The sequence below is a fragment of the Myotis brandtii genome, unplaced genomic scaffold, assembly GCF_000412655.1.
Source record: "Myotis brandtii unplaced genomic scaffold, ASM41265v1 scaffold41, whole genome shotgun sequence".
NCBI lineage: Eukaryota > Metazoa > Chordata > Mammalia > Chiroptera > Vespertilionidae > Myotis > Myotis brandtii.
Genome location: NW_005365763.1, coordinates 145,929 through 163,825, shown reverse-complemented (window position 1 = coordinate 163,825; position 17,897 = coordinate 145,929). Strand labels below are relative to the sequence as shown.

General features: G+C 38.7%; 1 long non-coding RNA gene across 1 annotated transcript in view; it reads right to left on the bottom strand.

Annotated features, from left to right (window-relative positions):
- Positions 1–17,897, bottom strand: part of LOC106727337 — a 23,739-nt gene that overhangs the window by 1,164 nt on the left and 4,678 nt on the right. The window contains exon 2 of the long non-coding RNA XR_001363503.1: positions 7,456–7,561. This is a non-coding gene — a long non-coding RNA (uncharacterized LOC106727337). The remainder of the gene's footprint in view (positions 1–7,455; positions 7,562–17,897) is intronic.

Here is a 17,897-nt window from a genome sequence, read left to right as displayed (position 1 = left end):
GTACCTACCTATATAGTTTAAGTTTAAAAAATTTGGCTCTCAAAAGAAATTTCAATCATTGTACTGTTGATATTTGGCTCTGTAGACTAATGAGTTTGCCTACCACTGGTATAGACAAGGGAGAAAATATATGACAAATGTTTTAAGGTTTCTGTCAATAGTATAGATTCAAGAGTCTTACTCCTATTTTCAATTAAAAAAAATTTTTTAATTAAGCTAGTATTTGTGAGTGTTAGATATAAAAACAAAACAAACAAATACAACTTTTAAAAATGTTGGGGGTTGCTGTAGACTGAATTTTGTCCCCTGAAAATTCATGTATTGAAACCCTACCCCTAATTTGACTGTATAGAATTTTTATAGACATAATTAAGGATAAATTAAGCCCTGATCTGGTAGAATTTATGTCCTTAAAAGAAGAGACACCAAAGCTTTTACTCTCCCCTTGTGCATGCTCTGAGGAAAGGCCTTTGAGCATGCAGAGAGAGGGCAGCCATCTGCAGGCCAAGAAGAGGGATCTCACCTGAAACCAACCATGCTGGCACCCTGATCCCAGAATTCCAGCCTCCAGAACTGTGAGCAAATATGTTCCTGTTGGTTAAGCCTCCCAGTCAATGATATTTTGTTTGGTAGCCCTAGCAGACTTATACAAGGTTATAAAAAACAAGGTCTGGATAACTTATTTTGAAGGCTTAAACAGAACCTATAAAGATCATAGTAAAGATGCATATTTTCAACCATTGTGATACTTTGAAATTAAGTATTCTGTCTGGTTTGGTTTATGCTTGCTTTTTGTTTTGTTTTGTTCCTCTCCTTTCCAAAAAGTTAAGGGATAATGAAGATGGTATAATTTCTCTTCCTCCCCATCCCTTCTTTATAACACAGTTCCATTAGTAGATGGGCAAATTTTTTTCCCAAGGATCCTTTAGAGCAGCGGTTCTCAACCTGTGGGTCGCGATCCCTTTGGCGGTTGAACAACCCTTTCACAGGGGTCGCCTAAGACCATCCTGCATATCAGATATTTACATTACGATTCATAACAGTAGCAACATTACAGTTATGAAGTAGCAACGAAAATAATTTTATGGTTGGGTCACAACATGAGGAACTGTATTTAAAGGGCCAGAAGGTTGAGAACCACTGCTTTAGAGTAAATGGCAATGAAGTTGAAAGAGGCAGCAGACTCTCCACTTGGAAAGTCTGGGAAATAATCTTTACAATCACTGCTAACTTCCATTAAACATCTACCAAGTGAAAGGCATAGTCCTAAAATTGACATGTAATATATCACTTTCACTTACAAAGCAAAATAAACTAGAAATTTCTCTTCTTCCCCTCCTTTTAATTTACTGTAATTTTTAGAATATTAACATAATTTGTTTTTGTAGAAGTGGAACATGGTTACTTTAAAATTTGAGAAATTATAAATAGGGAATAAGAGGGAAAAAAGTCACCCCCAATCTACTTACAGCCCAGAACTAACTTTATTAATGCCATCAAAATAAGTGTGTATAGAAATAAATGATAGACAGATATATACACGTACACATGTATACATATTTTTATAATACAAACAGAAAAGGGGTAATTGTATATACAAATAGCATCAAGGTGACTAAAATTTAATAGAGGAAAAACAAATTGAAATAAAACTGGAGAAATTGGTGAACTTCAGATAACATTTTTTTTCACCAAAAGAGATATTAGTTCTTAAATGTTCTACATAATGTTACCTTAAAATAAACATATTCTAAAAGTGATCCATAAGTTGAAGCCACATTTATTATCATTGATTTTCTACTCTATAAATTAGCATACTTCTTCCCTCCTTTCTCTCCTTTTTGTGAGGTACTATTATGATATTTACATTCTGGCCTACATCCATAATTCCCATAGTTACCCAGATATAGTTCTGTATTTAAATAAACCTAATACTAACACTTAAAATGTTTTGGCATTTATGTTGTTTTGGTTTGTTTGTTTTTAATACAGTTTCTTTATTCCCTGATTGCCTGTTTGGCACATCTCTTTCCTAGTTAGATTCCATCTTTCTATAGATTAAAAAATTTATTAAATGTATTGGGTTGATATTGGTAAATAAAATATATAAGTTTCCATAGATTTTTCAAGAAGGGCTTATGAAAGGTATATACTCTAAATCTTGCATCCTTGAAGATGTGTCTCTCTTGCCTTTAAACTTGAAGAACAATTTTCCTGGGTATAAATTTCTTTTTAAAAAATTTATCTTTATTGTTGAAAATATCACAAATGTCTCTCTTTTTTCCCATTGACCACCTCCATACTGCCACCCCCAGGTCTACTGCACTATTCTCTTTGTCCATGGGTTATACTTTTATATCGTAAATCAGCGAATGAGATACAAGATGCCTTAATGAGCCAATTAATTAGGAGTCGTTTATTGCACGCAGCCCAGAGAGAGGTGTCTCTTCCAAATCTCTGAGCACCACATACAGGAAGTCTCCCGTATTTATACTTTTCGAGCCTCTTTGTTTGCAGATATTACAAAGGGCTCTGTGTGAGTTATTGTTACAGACAGTTGTAACCTTGAATACATAATGAGTTTGTACTTGGCATAAGAATATGGGAATTGTTATCAGTATTAGTCTATTTTAGTCTATTACATTGGATGGCTAGCTTGCAAGGTCAGACAGTTAAGTTTATCTTTTTCTATTATTTGAACTAAAAACAAAGTCATTTTACAGAATAACAGACTGTCTTAAAGTGACAGAGTTTATAATGACAGAGTTTACATAACTAGGGACTATCTAACAATAGCAGAGAGTTTCAAACAGCAGTTTTATACAAGATGGAAGTTACTATGCTTCAATACATGTATGCATATAAGTTCTTTGGTTGATCTCTTCCCATTTCCCTTTATCCCCTCCCTCTGAGATTCATCAGTGTGTTCCATGCTTCCATGTCTCTGAATCTATTTTTTCATCAGCTTATTTTGTTCATTAGATTCCACATATGAGTGGGATCATGTGATATTAGTCTTTCTCTGACTGGCATATTTCACTTAGTGTAATACTCTCCAGGTCGCTTCTTTACTTTCTTGAGTCACATAATTTTTTTCTTTACGTCTGAGTAGTATTCTATTGTGTAAATGTACCACAGCATTTTTCCCTAAAATCTGAAGTGAGCTTTTAAAGATGTAAACCAAATTATGTAAATACCTGCTTAATGTTCTCCTATTACTTTTCCTTTTATTTAAAACAGATTGCAGCCCTGGCTGGGTGGCTCAGTTGGTTGGAGTGTAGTACTATACACCAAAAGGTTGGTGGTTGGATCCCTGATCAGGGTGTGTTTGGGAGGCAATTGTTTGATATTTCTCTCTCAAAACAATGTTTCTCTCTCTCTCAAATCAATAAAAAACATAACCTTGGGTGAGGATTAAAAAAAAATAAGATTCCAAAACCCTCCCAATGGTCTTTCAAGACCCTTATGATTCCTTTGAGCTCACTAATCTCTCAAATGCCCTTTCCCCACCCACTAGCCACCATGACTTGCTCTTATATTTCTCATACGTTAGCATACCTATCTCTTCCTGTCTCAGTGACTCAGCTATCTTCCCATTCCTAAGGTCACTGACTGGCTGATGTGTTTCTGCTCATTACTCATATTTCAGCTTACATATTACCTCTTCAAAAAGGCCTTCTCTGACCACCCTATCTCTCCTGCCCCATCCACCCAGACTCATTCATATTATCCCAGTTTCCTTTGCTTTCCTCTCCACGCTGCACCCTCTACAAATGCTCAACTCTGAACTAAGGGCATGCAACCAATCATGAGTTTTTGATCATCTACCATCATTAGTTCATGCATAGACTCTCTATCTTGATCTCCCCATTCACGGGGTTATGAACCCCTCAAACAAATCCTGTCCTCATCCATATGTCTTATTTCTACACTAAGGCTGGGATAGTTTGAGGTTGTAAAATAGTGAAGAAACTTTAAACCATCATATGAGCTACAGCTGAGGAATCTGGGAAGGCTTTGCTGGATAGGTGGAGTCTCACAGGTAATACTGTTATTTTTAAATATTGGAAGGTTTTTCATATCAGGGGAGGTATTAGACTTTTACTACATGGCCATGAGGTATAGATTGTCCAATTGGGTAAGGTTTTAGAAAAAAATTGATCTGTTCACAAAGAAATTATGCTACCATTTTTTGGTGAGTAATTAATCAATGCCAGATATTAGGCTGGGATTTCTAATCCTCTCAACAACACTGTAAGGTACATGTTTTTATCCTCAATGTGCAGCTGAGGAGCCTCAAGTGCATTCAAGATTCGGACATATCTGTCTAACTTTCTCTTTCCATTGTATCAAGGTTCTCTTGGGAAGAACTATTTTGTACCATGTTTTATGCCCCCTGAGTGGAGCTGTCTGAGGAGAAATGGACCATGTTCCAGGTAGAGTTCCCTCTCCATGCAGTGATCACTGCCATGAGCATTGCAACGGAGATTCAAACATCCCTTGGGCTGCTGGACTACATGTCCATTAAAACCCTACTTAAATGAGGGCTTCTAATGTTCTGTGACATTTTATAAATGGGTGGATATTTATAGTACATGGCATGTGAAATTAGTTTCCTATTGCTGCCATAAGAGGTTGCCATAGACTCAGTGACCTAAAACAGCACAGTTTTTTTCTCTTACAATTCTGGAAATTAGAGCCCACTTTCACTGGGCCAAAATCAAGGTGTAGGTAGGGCAGACAAGTTCTGAAGGATGAATTCCAATCTGCATGTGTCCTTCAGACAATCAGAACAGATCTCATTCAAATTTTTCTCTGGCACATGAATTACTAATAAAACAAGGAATAGTTCTCCAAGGAGAACAAAACAAACAAACAAAAACAAAAACAAAAGCACTCTCTTCTCACAAAGGATGATAGCATTTTAAAATTCAGATAAATAAAGTATGTGTCCAACATCAAAGTTCAGAAAGGCAAATAAAATGCTAATGTTAAAAAATAACCAAAAACAAACAAACAAACAAAAAAACCCACCTAATCACAAATAAGACAAAGACTAAGCCTTACCATTGTTTTGCATTAGGCTGCCAGACCATCAGGCTTAGGGAACCTGGGGAAGGAGGCACTTAGAGATGGGGAATTTAACTTTAACACTAGAAGTGGGCTTGTCACACAGCTATTTCAACTGGCAAGAAGTAGTGCATCTCAAAGTCCAACACCTAATAATAAACTATCACCCTATGCTGTTGCCAGGGTTCTCCCAAGCCCATTTGAGGCTGGCTTCTTCAAGGAGCTATTTCAGTTCTCAAATTCACGATATAATTGTCTCTGAAAATGGCACTGATGCAATCAGAATTTGTTGAGCACCTAAGTCAGTATGCATTACCATATTAGACACTAGGGAGATATAAAAATAAGTAGAAGACAAAACCCCGGCCTTGAAGGACTATTGGTTCATAATATCATCTTGGTCTCTGTGTCCTAAGATTTAACTGCTGCTTTTAGTTTATAGCCATCCACAAATAACAGGCATTAGTGCCCTATTGCTGCACATCATCTACTATAGATAAGATTGAAGAAAATAAAAAATGAATTTATTGAGCACTGGAGCAAAACAAACAAACAAAAGATTTATTTAGCTTTTCTGTGGGCCAAACCCTGTGCTTGGTCTGCATGGATACATGGAGCTGGGTCCCTGTCTTCAATGCCCTGCAGAATATTCTCTGCCACCAAGGAGTTTATCATCCATCTAAAAGAACTGAAATGTGAGTGAAACTATTAAGTAAAATTAGAAGCTAAGCTATGGGTATTGAATGATCATTTTATGAGTAGTCTCAACATTGATGTTTTGAACATGAAGATTTATCAAATATATTTCCTCCAGATTCTATAGTTCAATAAATTATAACTGAAAAAATACAGCATTCTTATTTGAAACTTAAAACTATATAAGTACAGCCCTGGCTGGTTGGCTCAGTTGATTGGAGCATCGTTCTGTTTTCCAAAATGTTGAGTGTTCCATTCCCAGTCAGGGCACATACCTAGGTTTTGATCCACATCGAGGTGCGTACAGGAGGCAACCGATCAGTGTTTATCTCTTCTCTCTCTCTCTCTCTCTCTCTCTCTCTCTCCCCTTCTCTTTCCTTTCCTCTCTCTCTAAAAATCAACAGAAACATATCCTCAGATGAAGATTTAAAAAAGCTATATAAGTGCAGAACTAAAAACTATATGACATTATTAGAATTAATCTTACAACTAAAATAGAATACTATATTATGTGTATAGAAATGTAATAGCAATACTTATGAACTTATTTATATGTAAAAGAAAGAAAATCTTTGGTCACATTTTGGTGGTAACTAAGTGATAAAGAAAGCACAATAAAAATCATTATTAGGGCTCATTTAGTTTTACTAGCTAGTTTAGTAATGCTTCAACCAAATCACAAGTTCCTGTAAACTGTAGATATCCTAAATAGTTCATAGAATGACTAAACAATGAATATTAAATTTCCATTTGCTGGGGATCCACAGTACTTGGTCAATTCAAAGGAGAACCAAATAATTGAAGGTTTGATAATTTGGTGAAGCCTTTGCCAGGGAGGACAGAGTTGGGCTAAGGCTTAAGGACTAAAGGCAAAAAGAGGACTTTCTAATACAGTGGGGCCTTGACTTATGAGTTTAATTCGTTCCATGACGGAGCTCGTAACTCAAATTAATCATATGTCAAATCAAAAAGTGAACGAGTGAGACACATGGTGCTGGGCTGATGTTGTGGCGTTCATTGTGACGTTCGCTGCACCAACTAGTGGTGGTGTATCTGAAGCTGGCTCGTAACCCGAATTTTAGCTCGCAACTCAAAGCAAAAAAGCGGCAGAGAGATGGCTCGTATCTCGAAAAACTCGTTAGTCGGGACACTCGTAAGTCAAGGCCCCACTGTATAGGATACAGTATGGGCAAAGGCACTTAGCTTCCTAACTGAACCAGAAACCTTATTTTGGCAGGTAGTTGGAAGTAAAGTTGGACTGTGGTCAAGCTAGTATAGGTAGGTAGATCTTTAACACTTTTCTCATCTGTCTCAGACACAAATAACTTTTAATATTAAAAGAGGAAATTGCAATAGCTAAGCTAAGTACTATTAAACACATTCATAGACATAAATAAACACAGATAAAAAGTGGTAAGCAGGATAAAAGCTATGGGTGGGATGGAGTCCAGGTTGACCAGCAGGCAATGGTAGCTGGGAGTTAAGTTCCTACAGGTAAAATACAAAATAATTACATGAGAAGGAGAACAGAGCCAGGGGCTGAGGTGGGGCTCTCTATGTTCTCAAAGAGTGTTATAAATAATTGTTATCAACTGCTTCCTGGGGGCTACAGATTTTAGCAGTTGGAAACCCAGGCAGGTAAAGAATAGAGGCACAGTCTCAAAAGTAGAAAGTGGACCATCTACTCACCAGTTGTGTCACTCCATCTGTGGGACTCTCTTCCCCAAGGTCCCAAGGTTCCAAATGACCATTACAATGTCTGATTCTGTAGTTAGAACCCAGACTAGTTTTGCAGCTGCAAAATTGTTGAACCAGGAAGGATGAGGATGTGAGGAAAAGCAAGAGAGAAAAAGAGGGGGGAAAAAATCAATGAAACAAGGTGAACTAGCAAAACAAAATTCGAAATCATGTGGAGAAAATTAATGCTAAGAAAGGAAATAGAAAAGCAATCAGAAAAAAAATGAGCATAGACAAATCCCTCTATTTAGGGTACTTCAGGAAATAAATGAAGGTATATGACAAAATAGAATTACAAAACAAAAGAAGGTAGAAATAAGAGTAGAAAATATGGATATAGAAAAGAACCAATTCTAAAAGTTTGGAGTTGAGGGGGGATTAAAAATGGTAGTAGAGTAAGTGGATGCTGCACAAACATGCTCCCAGGACCAAATTGGAATTACAACTAAAATATAGAAAAACTTCCTGAATAATCCAAGAAAGGCTCACTGGAGAGAACCCTGATAACTGAGGACAGAAAAAGAAGACCACATAGAGACTGGAAGGAGGGGCGGAGGCATGAAATGGCTGGCCTAACTCCCACAGACAGCAGCTGAATTACTGGAGAAATATCTCAATTGTGGGGGATTGCCACTAAAAACTCTGGGGTCTAATCCCCAGGTGGGGCCCTCCCAGCAGGGAGCACCAGAACTAAGAAGGGTACCCACATAACATCTGGTGTGTAAAGCATCAGGGTTGCTGTTGGCCAGGGAGACAGCTGGAAATTTAGGCACCCTGTTGAAGGGCCAATGCACAAAATTCTGTGTGGAGCCACTTAGCTTGTGCTCTGGCAGAGGGAGGGCAGAATGGAATGGAGCTGTGTGAGCAGAAGCCAGGATCAGGGGCTCTGGGATTAGAGCTCAGAAGGCAGACATCCCAGTTTCCTTTGCTGAATCATTCCTTCACACTGTGGAGATCACGTTTCTCAGGCAGACATTTGCTATACAGGCAACTTTGCCTGGCAGGGGGAGACAGTTGACCCATCCTATTAGAAAAAACCTTGCCCTTCGGTGTGGAGTTTCTGAGGCCTATTAAGAGATTGAGAATAGCAATTAGCCTCCAGGCAGAAACAATTGCCCCACCCTGTTAAAAAAAAACTCTTTCCACATCTGTGGATGATTGCCTGAGGGCAATTCAAAACAGAATCCTATCAGTCTGTAGGCAGAGGCAGTCTCTGGAGGCTTTGAGTCTTTGCCTGATCTAATTAGTCAGAAACAGCATTTGACACTGTCCTACACTAGAGATTGAGAGGCATACACAGCAGATCTACCTAAAAAATAGTCACAAATCAAAACAGGCAGCTGAAATGAAGAGACAAAGAAACAACCCCCAAACTAAAGAACAAGAGATTTCTCCAGAAGAAGAGATAAGTGAAATGGAGATAAGAAATTTATATTATATAGAGTTCAAAATAATGATGATAAAGATGTTCAACAGCATTAGAAAAGATATAGTAACTATAAAAATAGAAATAAAGAATGACGTAGCACAAATAAAGAACACATTGGAAGGAATATACAGCAGATTAGGGGAACCTGAAGATTGAATCAGTGAATTAGAAGACAAGGTTGAAAACATCACTCAATCAGAAAACCAAAAATAAAAAAAAATAAAAAAAAACAATTAAAACACAGGAGGAAAGCTTAAGGGAGCTGTGGGAAAACATGAAACTTAACAATATTCAAATAGCAGGTGTGTCAGAAGAGGCATAAAGGGAAAAAGGAATAAAGAAGGTGTTTGAAGAAATAATGGCAGAAAACTTCCCTAACCTGGTAAAGAAAAAAGTCAGTCAAGTTCAGGAGGCACAGAGAGTCCCAAGCAAGAAGAACCAAAACAGACCTATGCCCAGAACATAATTTAAATGCCAAAAATTAAAGACAAAGAGAGAATCTTTAAGGCATCAAGAGAAAAGGAAACTGTTACCTACAAAGGAACTCCCATAGGCTGACACCTGATTTCTCATCAGAAACTCTACAGGCAAGAAGGGAATGGCATGAAGTACTCAAAGTAATGGAAAGCAAGGATCTGAAACCAAGATTATTATATCCAACAAGGCTATCATTCAAAATAGACAGTGAAATAAAGAGCATCCTGGACCAAAAAGAAAGAAAGAAAGAAAGAAAGAAAGAAAGAAAGAAAGAAAGAAAGAAAGAAAGAAAGAAAAGGCTAAAGGAGTACATCACCACCAAGCCAGCATTACAAGAAATCTAAAGGGACTGCTGTAATCAGAAGAACAAATAGAGAAAGAAACCTAGGTATACAGAATTAAAATGTCAATAAATGAGTACCTATGAAAACTAACCTTAAATGTAAATGGATTAAATGCTCCAATCAAAGACATAGGGTAGCTGAATGTATACAAAAACATAACCCAACTATATGCTGTCTGCAAGAGACCCACCTCAGAACAAAAGATACACACGGGATGAGAGTGAAGAGATGGAAAAATGCTGGTGGTCTTAATCTAGCATAGAAGGGTTCAGGAATCTGGAGAAGTGCTGTGTGTAAATTAAATAAGAGTCCAGAGACGAAACATAATTTTGAAAGGCATTTGGAGGGCGTGAGGAGCTTGGCTAAAGAAACCAAGTTCTCTTTTGCCTCAGGAACTCTTGCTATTTATTAACACAAATTGTCCTAAGGCAAGGTAGATATACACATCAAAGGGTAAGGTTTGGTATACAGAATCCATTGTCAGATTGGGGGAAAAACTGCGTACGGCTGTTCAGGTGTTTGGCCAGTAGGAGGCAATAACATGTAGATTGAAATGCCCTGAGCTGTCTGGCAGCAAGCAATCATTTTATGCATCCTTTTCAGGTTTGGAGAAATGGCCTCAGCCATCTCCAGATGATTCAGCCATGCTGACATGCTGGAATTAGCTTCCCGCAGAAAAAAATTTCCATGCAAATGGAAAAGAAAAAAACAAAACAAAAACACCTGGAGTAGCAATACCCATAACTGACAAAATAGACTTCAAAGTGAAGACCATCACAAGAGACAACAAAGGTCACTACATAATATTAAAGAGATTGATCCAACAAGAAGATGTAACCCTGCTAAACATATATGCAGCTAGTATAAGAGCACCCAAATATATATATACTTCTAGAGGACCATAAGGGAGAGATTAACAACAATACAGTCATAGTAGGGGACTTTAACACCTTGCTGACTTCACTGGATAGATCTCCCAGACAAAAAGTTAACAAAGAAACAGTGACGCTAAAGGACACACTGGGTCAGATGGATTTAATTGACATTTATAGAACATTTTGCCCCAAATCAAATCATATCAAGCATCTTTTCAGATCACACTGGAATGAAATTAGAAATCAACTACAATAAAAACACCCAAAACATTCAAATACATGGAGGCTAAATAGCATGTTATTAAACAACAAAGGGTTACCAACAAGATCAAGAAATAAATCAAATTTTCCTGGAAAAAAAAGGAAAATGAACACGCAACAACCCCAAATCTCTGGAACAAAGTCAAAGCTGTCCTGAGAGGGAAGTTCATAGCACTACAGGCCAACCTAAAAAAAAAAAGAAAGAAAGAAAAAAGAAAAACAGAAAAAATAACAATAAGCTATTTAACCATACAACTTAAATAACTAAAAAGAGAACAAGAAAAGCCCAGAGTAAGTAGAAGGAAGGAAATAATAAAGATTAGAGAAGAAATAAATGATATAGAGACTAAAAAAGCAATACCAAAAATCAATGAAACCAAGAGCTAGTACTTTGAAAGGATAAACAAGACTGATGAAGCATTAGTCAGACTCATCAAGAAACAAAGAGAGAGGAACCAAGTAAATAAAATCAGAAACAAAAGTGGAGAAATAACCACTGACACCACAAAAAATACAAAGGATTGTAAGAAAATACTATGAACAACTATATGCCAACAAGCTGAACAATGTGGAAGAAATGTACAAATTCTTAGAAAAATATAATCTCCCAAAACTGAATCAGCAAGAATTAGAAAACCTTAATAGGCAAATAACAACTGATGAAATACAAGCAGTAATAAAAAAACTCCCAGCAAACAAATGCCTGGGTCCAGATGGCTGCACAGGGGGAGTTTTACCAAACATTCAAAGAAGAACAAACACCTATACTTTTTAAACTATTTCAAAAAATCCAAGAGGAAGGAACACTTTCAAGCTCTTATTATGAGGCCAGCATTATCCTAATTCCAAAACCAGATAAAGTTGCTACAAAGAAAGAGAATTACAGGTCAATAACTCTGATGAACATTGATGCTAAAATCCTCAACAAAATATTAGCAAATAGGATCCAACAATATATTAAAAAGATCATACACTGTGACCAAGTGGGATTCATTTCAGGGATGCAAGGCTGGTACAATACTCACAAATAAATAAACACAATACATCATATAAACAAATTGAAAGACAAAAATCACATAATCGTACCAATAGACAGAATAAAACATTTGACAAAATCCAACACCCATTTTTTTAAAAATATATTTTATTGATTTTTTTACAGAGAAGAAGGGAGAGGGATAAAGAGTTAGAAACATCGATGAGAGAGAAACATCGACCAGCTGCCTCCTGCACACGCCCCACTGGGAATGTGCCCGCAACCAAGGTACATGCCCTTGACCGGAATCGAACCTGGGACCTTTGTATCCTCAGGCCAATGCTCTATCCAATGAGCCAAACCGGTCAGGGCCAACACCCATTTTTTATAAAAACTCACAGCAAAGTGAAAATAGAGGGAGCATATCTCAACATGATAAAGGCCATATATGATAAACCTACAGCCAATTATCATACTCAATGGGCAAAAAATAAAACTATTTCCCCTAAGAACAAGAGAGGGATGTTTGCTTTCACCATTCTTATTCAACATTAGAGGCCCGGTGCATGGACTCATGCACCTGTGGGGTCCCTCAGCCTAACCTACAGGGATCTGGCTGAAATCAGCTCTCTGACATCCCCCAAGGGGTACTGAATTGTGAGAGGGCGGTTCTTGGGTGACACACCCCAGAATTGGGCTCCCTCCTTTCTGTTTCCGGGTGCATCACCCCAGAATCACAGCTGCCAAGTCACCGCAGATCAGCAGCTCCTGCATTCATCATCTCCCCCCTGGTGGTCAGTGTGTGTCATAGCTATTGGACAAACGGTCAGATGGTCGGATGGTTGCTTAGGCTTTTATATAGATAGTGCTGGAAGTCCTAGCCACAGCGATCAAAAAAGAAGAAATAAAAGGCATCAAAATTGGAAAAAAATAAGTAAAACTCTCATTATTTGCAAATGACATGATATTGTACATAGAAAACCCAAAGACTATACCAAAAAACTACCAGATTGAATAAATTAATCTGGCAATGTAGCAGGATACAAAATCAACACCCAAAATTCAATGGCTTTTTTTTTAATACATTTTATTGATTTTTTACAGAGAGGAAGGGATAGGGACAGAGAGTTAGAAACATCGATGAGAGAGAAACATCGATCAGTTGCCTCCTGCATACTCCCCACTGGGGATGTGCCCGCAACCAAGGTACATGTCCTTGACTGGAATCGAACCTGGGACCCTTGAGTCTGCAGGCTGACGCTCTATCCACTGAGCCAAACCAGTTAGGGCTCAATGGCTTTTTAAAACACCAACAACGAATTCTCAGGAAGAGAAACTAAACAAATAATACCATTTACTATTGCAACCAAAAAATAAGGTTCGTAGGAATAAACTTAACCAAGGAGGCAAAATACCTGTACTCAGAAAAACTGCAGGACTATGAAAAAAGAAATAGAGGAAGATATGAACAAGTGGAAGAATATTCCATGTTCATGGATTTGTAGAATCAACATCATTTAAATGTCTATACTACCCAAGGCAATCTACAGATTCAATGCAATCCCTATTAAAATACCAATGGTGTATTTCACAGATGTACAACAAATACTCCAAAAATTTATATGGAATCAAAAAAGAACCTGAATAGCAGCAGTAATCTTGAGAAAGAAAAAAAAAAGTTGGAGGAGTCACAATACCAGATTTGAAGTTATACTACAAAGCCACCATAATCAAAACAGCCTGGTACTGGCACAGGAATGGGCATATAGATCAATGGAACAGAACAGAGACCCCAGAAATCAACCCAAGCCATTATGCTCAATTAATATTTGAAAAAAGAGGCAAGAGCATACAATGTTGTCAAGAGAGTCTCTTCAATAAATGGTGTTGGGAAAGTTGGACAGATACATGCAAAAAAATGAAAGTAGACCACCAACTTACAACATACACTCAAAATAAATAGACTAAAAATGAATGAAAGATTTAAGTGTATGTCAGGAAACCGTAAAAATCCTAGAAGAAACCATAGGCAGCAAAATCACATACATGTCTCATAGCAATATCTTTACCAGCACATCTCCTAAGACAAAGGAAACTAAGGAGAAAATAAACACATGGGACTATATCAAAACAAAAAGCTTCTGCACAGCAAAAGAAACCATCAACAAAACGAAAAGGGAGCCCACTGTATGGGAGAACATATTTGGCAATGATAAATCTGATAAAGGGTTAATATCCAAAATCTACAAGGAACTCATACAACTTAATAAAAGACAAATAATCCAATTAAAAATGGGCAAAGGACCTAAATAGACACTTCTCCAAAGTGGACACACAGATGGCCAAGAGACATATGAAAAAATGCTCTAAGTCACTGATCCTCGGAGAGATGCAAATTAAAAGGACAATGAAGTATCATCTCACACCTGTCAGAATGGCTATCTTCAACAAATCTACAAATAACAGGTGCTTGCGAGTATATGGAGAAAAGAGAGCCCTAGTACACTGCTTGTGAGAATGCAAAGTGGTGCAGCCACTATGGGAAACAGTATGGCGTTTCCTCAAAAAGTAAATATGGAACTGCCATTTGACCCAGTAATCCCACTTCTAGGAATATATCCTATGAAACCAGAAACACCAATCAGAAAGAATGTATGCACCCCTATGTTCATAGAAGCACAATTTATAATAGGTAAGATCTGGAAACAGCCCAAGTGCCCATCAGTAGATGAGTGGATAAAAAAGCTGTGGAACATTTACATCATGGAATACTATGCAGCAGTAAAAAAGAAGAATCTCTTTCCCTTTGAGGCAACATGGAAGGTTCTGGAGAGTATCATGCTAAGTGAAATAAGTCAGTCAGAGAAAGACAGGTATCACATGATTGCATTCATATGTGGTATCTAAGTAACAAAATAAACTGATGAATGGAGTGATCCAGAGATATGGAAGCATGGAATAGAGTGTGGAATCTCAGAATGAAGGTGGGTGAGGGGTGTAGGTGGGCAGTAATGGACACAAAAAGTAGGGTAGTGAAGGCCTGGGGCAAGGGGCAGAGGTGGGCTGGATGGGGCTAATGGGGGGAAAAAGAGGACATATGTAATACTTTCAATAATAAAGAATTATCTACAGTAATAAAAGAGAAACATGGTAATTGGCGTACGACCGCTACGCTTCCCATTGGCTAATCAGCATATCCTTATGCAAATTAACTGTCAGCCAAGATGGCGACCATCAGCCAGGCAGCTGGAAGCGAACATGAGGCTTCCTTGCTTCAGTGAATGCAGACTCCAACGTTCCCCGCCTCACTTGCCGGCCTCTGAGTTGCAACTCTAAGCAACTATGTACTGTGTTGCAAATAAGAAGCTAAACAAAACCCTAGAAACCAGCTTTCAGCCTGCCGGGATCTCAGAGCTGAAGTTATACATTGTTTCGATTATAGAATGGCAAACAAACCAGATACGAAGCCTCAGAGCTAGAGCCAGAGCTAAAGCTGGCCCAGAATAAAATAAAAAAAAGAGAAAAAAAAGGAGCGGTTGGGAGCTTCAGTCAACAACCGCCAGCCTGAAAGCAGCCCTCAGCCCCTCACCCAGACTGGCCAGGCACCCCAGTGGGGACCCCCACCCTGAAGGGTGTGTGACCAGCTGCAAACAGCCATCATCCCCTCATCCAGGCTGGCCAGGCACCCCAGTGGGGACCCCCACCCTGAAGGGGGTGTGACCAGCTGCAAACAGCCATCATCCCCTCATCCAGGCTGGCCAGGCACCCCAGTGGGGACCCCCACCCTGAAGGGGGTGTGACCAGCTGCAAACAGCCATCATCCCCTCATCCAGGCTGGCCAGGCACCCCAGTGGGGACCCCCACCCTGAAGGGGGTGTGACCAGCTGCAAACAGCCATCATCCCCTCATCCAGGCTGGCCAGGCACCCCAGTGGGGACCCCCACCCTGAAGGGGGTGTGACCAGCTGCAAACAGCCATCATCCCCTCATCCAGGCTGGCCAGGCACCCCAGTGGGGACCCCCACCCTGAAGGGGGTGTGACCAGCTGCAAACAGCCATCATCCCCTCATCCAGGCTGGCCAGGCACCCCAGTGGGGACCCCCACCCTGAAGGGGGTGTGACCAGCTGCAAACAGCCATCATCCCCTCATCCAGGCTGGCCAGGCACCCCAGTGGGGACCCCCACCCTGAAGGGGGTGTGACCAGCTGCAAACAGCCATCATCCCCTCATCCAGGCTGGCCAGGCACCCCAGTGGGGACCCCCACCCTGAAGGGGGTGTGACCAGCTGCAAACAGCCATCATCCCCTCATCCAGGCTGGCCAGGCACCCCAGTGGGGACCCCCACCCTGAAGGGGGTGTGACCAGCTGCAAACAGCCATCATCCCCTCATCCAGGCTGGCCAGGCACCCCAGTGGGGACCCCCACCCTGAAGGGGGTGTGACCAGCTGCAAACAGCCATCATCCCCTCATCCAGGCTGGCCAGGCACCCCAGTGGGGACCCCCACCCTGAAGGGGGTGTGACCAGCTGCAAACAGCCATCATCCCCTCATCCAGGCTGGCCAGGCACCCCAGTGGGGACCCCCACCCTGAAGGGGGTGTGACCAGCTGCAAACAGCCATCATCCCCTCATAAATAAATAAATAAATAAATAAATAAATAAAAGTTTAGAGTTGAGGAATATATTAATTGAAATTAAAAATGAAAAACAAAATATAGGATAAATTCAGTATGTGGAACAGCATATCACAGATTGTGAATTTATTAGAGAGAGAGAGAGATTGAGATTTAAAAATGTGCATGAAAGAGCAGTTAAGAGACATGAGAATAATTTAAGAGTTCCAACATATATCTAATGAGTGTTCCAGGAGAAGAGAATTGAGTAAATGTGTAGGAAACAGAAATGACATGAGTACTTAAGTTGAAAGTACATTCTGTGTGTCTACAAAGAGAAATTCAAACAAGTCTATACCTATTCACTCCATAAACTTGCAGATATCAAAGAATAAACCTTAACGCTCAAAACACTTTAAAGTTATAAGTATTCTGATAAATTATCTAGAAAGATAAAATATCAAAAACAGAAAAGCAGATAAGTGAATAGGTAAAAGAAAGTAATTATCAACATGATTTTAAAAACCAGCTAAACTATAATTCAAAAGTGAGATCAAAATGAAGACATCTAAAAACACATTGAAACTTAAGAACTTTAATAAAAGAATAATGTGTTATAGAGAGAAAGAAATGCAAATATTAAAAGCAATTATCACAAAGAATTTGTTTAAAAGACATTGTGTTTATTTATTTATTTATTTATTTATTTATTTATTTATTTTTATCATAAAATAGCATCTAAAAGTATAAAACAGAATCTAAACCATAATCCTAAGATGGAGAGAGGCAGTTTCTTCAGTTGAGGGTTAATTCATACTAAAATGATTATCATAGTCAAGAGGAAGATATAAGTATTGAAAGATAAAAAATATATATTGAAAAATTGAGGGTTTTCGCTTAAAAAAATGGAAACACAAGCTACAATGATCAAAGTAGCAGAGGAAAACAAACATACAAAAATGTAGAAACACTTTATCACTGGACAAGGCAAAGGTGTAAAAAAATTCAAGGAAAAGTATGAAAACTAAGATGGTAAAAATTAGTCCAAATATATAATTAATCTCAGTACATGTAAATAAATTAAACTTCATTTATTTATTTTTAATATTTTTATTGATTTTTTAGTGAGAGAGGAGGGGAGAGGGAGAGAGAAACATTGATGTGACAAACATCCACCAGTTGGCTCCTGAACATTCCCCAACCGAGAGGAAACCTGCAACCTGGGTATACACTCTGACCAGGAATCAAACTGGAGACCTTTTGGTGCATGGAACCACACTCAACCAACAGAGTCACACTGGCCAGGGCTAAAGTCATTTATTGAGAGATAATTAGATTGAATAATTTAATAAAAAACTATATATATATATATCTACACTAATAAAAGAGAAACATGGTAATTAGCGTACGACCGCTACCCTT